Raw genomic sequence first — 8,816 nt, forward strand, 5'->3', positions numbered from 1 at the left:
GGATGAAGTATATTACTTTTTTACCTTATTTCTTTCATGTTTGGCTTTTGGGAGGGGATGTCTGTGTTTTCTTTTACAGCATGACTTAATATGGAAATATATTTTACAAGACTGTATATGTATAATCTATATCAAATTGTTTGCTGTTTCAGGAAAAAGATTTGAAGGGAAGAGGGGAAAGGTGAGAAGTGGATTAGAAACTCAGAATTTTTAAAAATTAGTATTAAATTTGTACATGTCATTGCCAAAAATAAAATATTAAAATATAGACTAGAAGGAGAATAGCTAGCTTTTCTGGAGAGATTAAGTCAGAGCAAGTGGTGTTTATTCCAGGAATGAAGGTCTTGTTTAATATCAGAAAAACTATCAGAATAATTGACCATTTCAATGACAAAATTAGCAGAAATCATTTGATTACCTCAATACATGCAGAAAAAGCATGTGACAAAAATACAGCACCCATTCCTGATAAAAGCATTAGAGAGCATAGGAATAATTGGAGCTTTCCTTAAAATGACAAATAGCATCTATCTAAAATCATCAACAAGAATTATATGTAATGGGGAGAAGCTAGGAATATCCCCAATAAGATCAGGAGTAAAATAAGGATGCCTATTATTACCACTATTATTCAATATTGTGCAAGAAATGTTAGCTTTAGCAATGAAAAGAAAAAAATTGAAGGAAATAGAGTAGGCAAAGAGAAAACAAAACTATTACTTTGGGCAAATAATATAGTGGTACATTTAGAGAATCCCAGAGAATCTAAAAAGTACTTGATACAATTAACAACTTTAGTAAAGTTGCAGGACATAAAAACAAACCTACACAAATCAACAGCATTTCTATATATTACCAACAAAGCTCAGCAGCAAGAAATAGAAAGAGAAATCCCAATTAAAATTACTGTAGACAATACAAAATGTTTAAGAGTCTACCTGCCAAGACAAACCCAGAAACTTTATGGACATAATTACAAAACACTTTTCATACAAATAAAGTCAAATCTAAACAACTAGAAAAATATCAACTGCTCATGAGAAGTCTGAGCTAATATAATAAAAATGACAATTCAAGCTAACCTAATATACTTATTCAGTGCCATGTCAATCAAACTGCCAAATAATTATTTTGTTAAGCTAGAAAAAAGTATATATATTTTTTCTTTTCTGAGGCAATTGGAGTTAAGTGACTTGCCCAGGATCACACAGCTAGGAAGTATTGTGCCACCTAGCTGCTCCTAGAAAAATATAATTTAAAAATTCATCTGGAAGAACGAAAGGTCAAGAATATCAAAGGAATTAATGAAAAAAAGTAAAGGATGTTGGCTTAGCTGTCCCAGATCTAAAACTATATTATAAAGCAGCAGTCATCAAAACTATTTAGTACTGGCTAAGAAGTAGTGTTGTGAATCTGGTACACAAGACACAATAGTTAATGCTTATAGTAAGGCATTGTTTGATAAACCCCAGCTTTTGGTATAAGAACTCATTATTTAACAAAAATTGCAGGGAGAATTGGAAAAATAATATGGCAGAAACTAGAAATAGGCTAACATCTCACATTCTATACCAAGTTAAGGTTAAACTGGGTTCATTATTTAGACATAAAGGGTGATATTAAAAAAAATTAGAGGAGCTAGGAATAGTTTATCTTTCAGACCTTTGGAGAAGGAAAAAATGTATAACTAAATAAGAGATAGAGAACCTTATGAAATGCAAAGTAGATATTTTTGATTACAATAAATTAAAAAAGTTTTATATAAACAAAACCAATGCAGCCAAGATTAAGAGGGAAGCAGAAAAATGAGAAACAATTTTTACAATCATTGTTTCTGATAAAGGTCTCATTTCTCAAATACATAGAGAACTGAGTCAAATATTTAAGAATACACGTCTTTCTTCAATTGATAAATGGTCAGAGGATATGAAAAATTTCCAGGTGAAGAAATTAAGGTTATTTATAGTCATATAAAAATGTTCTAAATCAGAGCATTAGATTAGAGAAATGCAAATTAAAACAACTCTGTGGTATCACCTCACACCTCAGATTGGCTAAGATGACAAGAAGAGATAATAATAAATATTGGAAGGGATGTAGGAAAACTGGGACACTAATACATTGTTGGTGGAGTTGTAAAATTATCTAACCATTCTGGAGAGCAATTTGGAACTATGCCCAAAAAGCTATCAAACTGTGCATACCTTTTGATCCAGAAGTAGCTTTATTGGGTCAAAGAGATCATAAAAGAGAGGAAAGAACCCATATGTGCAAAACAGTTTGTAGCAGCTCTTTTTGTGGCAGCAAGGAATTAGAAATCGAGTGGATGTCCATCAATTGGGGAGTGGCAGGATACGTTATGTTATATGGATATAATGAAATATCATTGTTCTATTAAAAAATGATGAACAGACTGATTTTAGAAAAGCCTGGAAAAATTTACATGCCATGATGTTCAGTGAAGTAAGTAGAACCAAGAAAACATTATGCACAGCAACTACAAAATTGTGTGATGATCAATTATGATAAACTTGGCTCTTTTTAGTAATTCAGTGATCCAATGAAATCTTAATAAATTTTGGATGGAAAACACCATCTGCATTTAGGCAGAGACCTATGGAGACTGAATATAGATCAATGTACATATTTTCACTTTTTTTTCTTCTTTTTTTCTTTCTCTTTTCCTCTGATTTTTCTTTTACAACATGACTAATATGGAGATATGTTTAAAATGATTGGACACGTATAATCTATATCAGATTGCTTGCTGTCTTGGGAAGGGAGGAGGTAAGGGGAGAAAGGGAAAAAAATTCAGAACTCAAAAGTCTTACAAAAATGAATGTTGAAAACTATCTTTACATGTGATTGGAAAAATAAAATGCTATTAAGTAAGAGAAAGAGATTGATGAGAGAATGGGAAGATTGGTAATTATATGGAAGAGTTTTAAGATGTGAAGTAGGTGAGAAGAGGGTTGCCTCAATATTCCTCAGTTGAGGATGAAGGAAGTGGTAGTTCTAGTCAACTAGTCAAAGAGAGTGGCTTTGTTCTAGTCAGACTGTTTCTGAAATATTGCATCACATTTTAGGAATGATATTGATAAGCTAGAGAATGTTCAGGGGAAGATAGCAATCTGAGAACAATGACAGTGGAGTGGCAAAAAATCCATACAGAGAACAAAGAAGGCGATCTACCAGGAAAAAAACATATAGTAGGGAATGACCTCTTCCCTTGCTGGTGAACCACCTAGGGCACTACTCTAAGTCTGGGTACTATACAGATCTCTTGGGGAGAATGAACTGGATGAAGAAAGGGATACTATTAATTTTGTATGGACTAAGCATATATCTTTTTCATATCCTTTACTCAGGAAATACAACTTGTAAATTTTGAATCCTTGTAAGCATAAGTATTTGTAAAAAGAGTCATATAATTTTAAAGTTGGAGTAGACTTTAGAGGACATCTAGTTCAACTCATACATGAGTAAAACTTCATGTCAAAACACCATCAATATCCTGAGCACTGAATTTCAAGTCAAAGAATCTAGCTTCAAGTTACTTGTAAGATCTTGGTTAATCATTTAATTTCCCTGGGCCACATACACTATTGAAGCACACATTTAGAAAATATGTAGCATAAAGGATATCTCCAAACTGCTAATTCTAAAGTTCTTCTGCCTTTGTAGAATCTTCATTAAGTTCTTTTTGGTATAATTTTTATGGGCTCTGAAGGTCAGTCAATGTCTTTTTAGAGTTTATAGTCTGTAATTCTCTCTTCAATATCTTTGAGATGCCCCATCCCTACTTGACAGCTTAAAGTAGTCTTTCTTACTTGAAGCCATCAAGGAAAGAGAGTTAAAAAAAATAGATGTCTCCCCTTTTCAATTCACATTCAGTTTTAGTTTAACATTTGAAAAAATTAAGATTAAATCTCAAGTTAATCAAAGTAAAAACAGCCTCACATAACAATCTCTGAAAGTCCAGGAGCTGGTTGTCAATGGACACATTGCTTCCTAATATGTTCACAGATCTGGAAGCTCCATATCAACCATTGAAGTTTATGATTTTTTCCCATCACTTAATCACTGTTGTTTTTCTCTCTAAAACTTTAGTTCAAACGCTCACCTTTCAGTTCTCCAAAATCTCTCCATTTTAATTGGTATTATAGGTTCTGAAATGTCTATTTGGCTCATTTTCATAACTTCTTCCAGCATTTTTGGAACTTGAGAATAGGAGCAGTTAAGGTACTCAGTATAGGTAATCCAGGGCTGATTGTTAGCAGAACCATGAATCATGATTACCCTAACTATAACCTTGTAATGTTCAGGCTAGCTTTCTGGAGGATCTCAGGATCAGCCCTAGTTCTTAGTCTTAGTAGAGAAATGATGAAGGCAGGACAGCCACCAAAAGGCTAGTCAAAGGTGGTATGTCTCATTTCCAGTCCTTCTCAGCCCTTAAATACCTTAATTCAATTACATCATTATAGCATACTGAATATGTGTAAACTAGAGAACCATTACATCATCATACTAAGTACTAAATATATATGTGAACTAGAGAACCATCATCTATCTCATCAATTCCATTGAGGTAACACTTTGTTTCAATAAACTTCTCCAGAGTTCCTGACTGTAGAATCAAAGCTATAAATGGAAGAAAGTGAGAACAAAACATAGAAGACAAAAAAGAAGAATGGAAGGATGAAAACTATATTTAGGAATGCAATTTAACCAACACTTATCAAGCATCTAAAATATGTGTATTTGAAAAAGAAGCTTATACTCAAAAACAGTCATTGTCTTTGGTTATCATGCCTCTTTGTCTAAGAGAGCAATAGAATTTGCTTATTGAGGCAATTTATGGCCATTCCCTCTTTCTCATTGAGGAAAATGTTAGTTAATTTTTTCTAAGAATAGTGGTCTAAGTAATGATTTTATTCCTTTTCTAATTTTTAAAAGTTTCTTAAATAGGTCAGATTGAAGACTATAATCATACACTGTATTTTCTTTTCATCTGTCTTTTAATTCAATATTTACTCTTCTAACCAGTAGATGATTTGACTGCACCCAGAGAATGGACCGTGAAATAATTACTCTATCTATAACCTTTTTCTTCCTGTCCATTAATGTAAAATCAATTTCATTTTTATGATATCCTCCATTGCTCATTATATCTAGCACCACCAATCTCTCTTCACAAACTATTCATAATGGATGGGCACAAAGCAATGCAGTCCATAAGCTTTTGGCCTCTCTCATTTCTTATGATTCATAATGATACATACATTTCTTATGATACATATTTTCCAACATATTTTTCCAGTCCTTCATACTTTTTTGGGTAATAGGCACCTTTGATAGTCTGGAAAATCTTTCTCAAAATCAAGTGTTTAAATGCATAAAATACAATACATAGGATTATAAGGAAAACTGATTATATTGAATTGCAGTTTCCAAAATATTTTGTTTGAGAACCCTGATCAAGAGGCTTCTGATTTTTTATTTATTGTGAAAATGTCTATTTTTTGAGTTCAACTTCTCCTGTAATAGGTAAATTCATTATTCTTTAGAAAGAACTGAACATTGTAAGTACCATATTAATGTTTGCAAATAGTCTAAGAACTGTGGTTCTTTACACCCCATTGCTCCCTTTCCTAACTATGGTCTCTGTGGAAAGATTAGAGTGCCAAAGAGGACTCTGGGTTATTTTGCTATGGACAAAATTTAGCCTATCACAAATGGTCATTTTTCTGGAGAGAAGCCTCTACTTTCTTATATAGACTAATTCTTGAACAGCAAACAGAGTCTGACATCAGGCTTATACTTGAATATTAATAGAACTTGAATTCTACTGGCCTAACTTTTCAGTCCCTAGCTACTCCATGATAAGGAAGTAGAATAGGACTTTAAGGACAGAAAATACCACATGTAAACCTTAAATATCACTAAACTGAATTTTGGAAAGAGAGTGCTATAACCTAAATCTCAGTACACATAATTTCTTTTTTTTTTTTAATTAATTTTTTTTTTTATTCATTTTTCCAAATTATCCTCTCCCTCCCTCCACTCCCTCCCCCCTATGGCAGGTAATCCCATACATTTTACATGTGTTACAATATAACCTAGATACAATATATGTGTGTAAATACCATTTTCTTGTTGCACATTAATTATTAGCTTCCGAAGGTATAAGTAACCTGGGTAGATAGACAGTAGTGCTAACAATTTACATTCGCTTCCCAGTGTTCCTTCTCTGGGTATAGTTATTTCTGTCCATCATTGATCAACTGGAAGTGAGTTGGATCTTCTTTATGTTGAAGATTTCCACTTCCATCAGAATACATCCTCATACAGTATTGTTGTTGAAGAGTACACATAATTTCTTATTAGTCTCTCTGTTCCTAGGGAATGGATTTGTATATACTGTCATCATACTTGGCAAAGAAGGAAGGGATCAAATGATAAGTGCATAATTCTATCTGGTTATTCTCCCAAAAAAAATGCAATGAAGATTAACAACTTACATGCTTTAAATAATACCTTTGCTAGTAATATATATATGTATGTATATATATGAAATGTGACCTTATGGTTCAGTTCCTGTAACTACTTATTTAGACAAAATTCTTGATCACCTCAACAAGTATGTTGTTAAATCAATTTGAAAATTACTAAATTGAATGGCAAGGGTATAAAAGTCTTTAAAAATGTTATTATTAGGAGCTAACTTTCTAGCTCTAATTAGAGTTTTGTCATGAAATTTTCTGGTAGAGTTATCCAGAGTTAAACAATTTGATTCTCTTCTTATATCTCTGTGTCTTTTTTTTGTAAAAACAAGACAAGACAAAAGACAAGAGACATGTAAGAAAAGAATCTCCAATCTTTCTTGCTCTTAGCCCAGAGTTATAACAGCAAACTATGGAATAAGCTAGATGTTATAGAAAGTTTCTCTCTTTGAGTTTGCTTAACAGCCCAAAACAGGTTCAGAGATAATCTCATCATATAAATTGTGATAATAACTTTATATTTTGATTTCAAAATTAAAATCATTCAATTAAGGTTGAGCCTATATCTTTAATAATGCAACATTTTTCATTATAATTTCTAGTTAAACCTACTGTAAAGGAAATTCATTTTCATAGTGCTCCATCTTTATAGAGTTTTGCATGTGAAACTAAAGTGCAGATTGGTTGTTCAGGTTGTTTTTACTAAAAATTATAGTATAAAATATCATCAGAACTATTTTGGTTGATGTACATGCAGATACAGCCAAGGACTAGTCAAACTGAGTACGATATTTTTCAAAGGCTAATAATTAATTTCCACTCATTATCGTTTAATGAAGTATCTTTATAATAAGGGAAAGAGATTAAAATCCATTTTTAGGCTAAATTATATCAATTAGCCCTTTTTTGTGTATATTTGTTGTGAATGAGAGGAAAGGAGATACTATATTTGACTGGTCAAAAAATAGCACTAATTCTTTAAGGCTTTTCTGCTGATATTTGTATGCGTAACAGTAACAGGCTAGATAGATGAACAACAATGACCATGCCTCTTTAATTTATCTTTTCTTCTGTCTCAAATTTATTTTCATGTTAAGCCTGAAAGAGGATCATGGTAGTAGCTAAGAAGTATTTAACTCCAAGTTAGATAAGAATCTTTAACAGAAGACTTTAGTCTCTCCCTCAAAAAAAGAGGATAGAAAAGATCTAATCTTGGGTGAGGTCACTCTTCCTGGCTTTGGTTAGTTTGCTATGGTAGTTATAACTAAAAAGCTGGTAGGTTGTCCTTATCAGGGAGAGAGTCTAGTTGTTATAGCCTAATTGACTAAAGTTGATATATTTGGGTGGCCCTGAAGAGATGAGCTCAGAGCTTATTAAAAAGGACTAATTTTCTGCAGAACTTATGTGTCTATGTGCAGCTACCAGAACAGCATTTAATAGAGATTAAGAAAGCATCAGAGCAATGCACCAGCCAAGAGTATTTGAAAAGCAAACACCACAAACTAATGGAACAGGGTGCCAAGCAAATTCCAAAACCAGAGAGAAGGAGGCCCAAGGAGAACAGTGTGATGATATCACCAGAAGACACAGATGGCTTTGATGGTCCTGTAGCATCAAAGGTATGAATTGCCACTCTACATGTATTTCTTTCTTTCACCCTAATTCCTCATACTTTTCCTTCTGATGATTTGTATATTTGTAGGGATTTACAGGGAGTGCATGCTTTATGGCAATGTTTTTTGCCACACTATTTCATTAAATGACTTTGCTTTGAACTAATTGCATACTCTGCCTGACTAAAGAAAAAAGTAAACACATAATTGGGGGGTTTGTGAGCTATCATTTTGAGTGTCTGTGGATCCACTGAATATCTTGAATCTCTAGCTATTCTTGGAGCCCCATATTTGAGAGTAGGATGCATAAAACACTACATTTGGGGTTGGCCATACTGAATGATGTAGTGAATAAAGCAATAGATTGGGAATCAAGAAAACCTGAGTTTGAATTCTTCAACACTAGCCATGCAACGATGGAGTGGAAGGTTGGATCTGACTTATTCCTTGGTGGTTTAGTTTTGATATTGGAATGAAGGAAGGCATCTATAGGTCATCCAGCCAAACAAAGGAAAGTTTAATTAGCCATAGCATAGAAAAAAAGTGATCAAGTATATTAGTAGTTATCTTGGACAAGACATGGTCCCCCTCACTTCCACATAGAAATAGAGCTTATCAGCAGAGTTGCACATGAATCTAAGGATAAAAGTTAAATAACTTGCTCAAGATCATATAGTTAGTGTCTAAAGCAGGATTTAAA

This window comes from Sminthopsis crassicaudata, chromosome 2 (assembly GCF_048593235.1).
Source record: "Sminthopsis crassicaudata isolate SCR6 chromosome 2, ASM4859323v1, whole genome shotgun sequence".
In the NCBI taxonomy this organism is placed as follows: domain Eukaryota; kingdom Metazoa; phylum Chordata; class Mammalia; order Dasyuromorphia; family Dasyuridae; genus Sminthopsis; species Sminthopsis crassicaudata.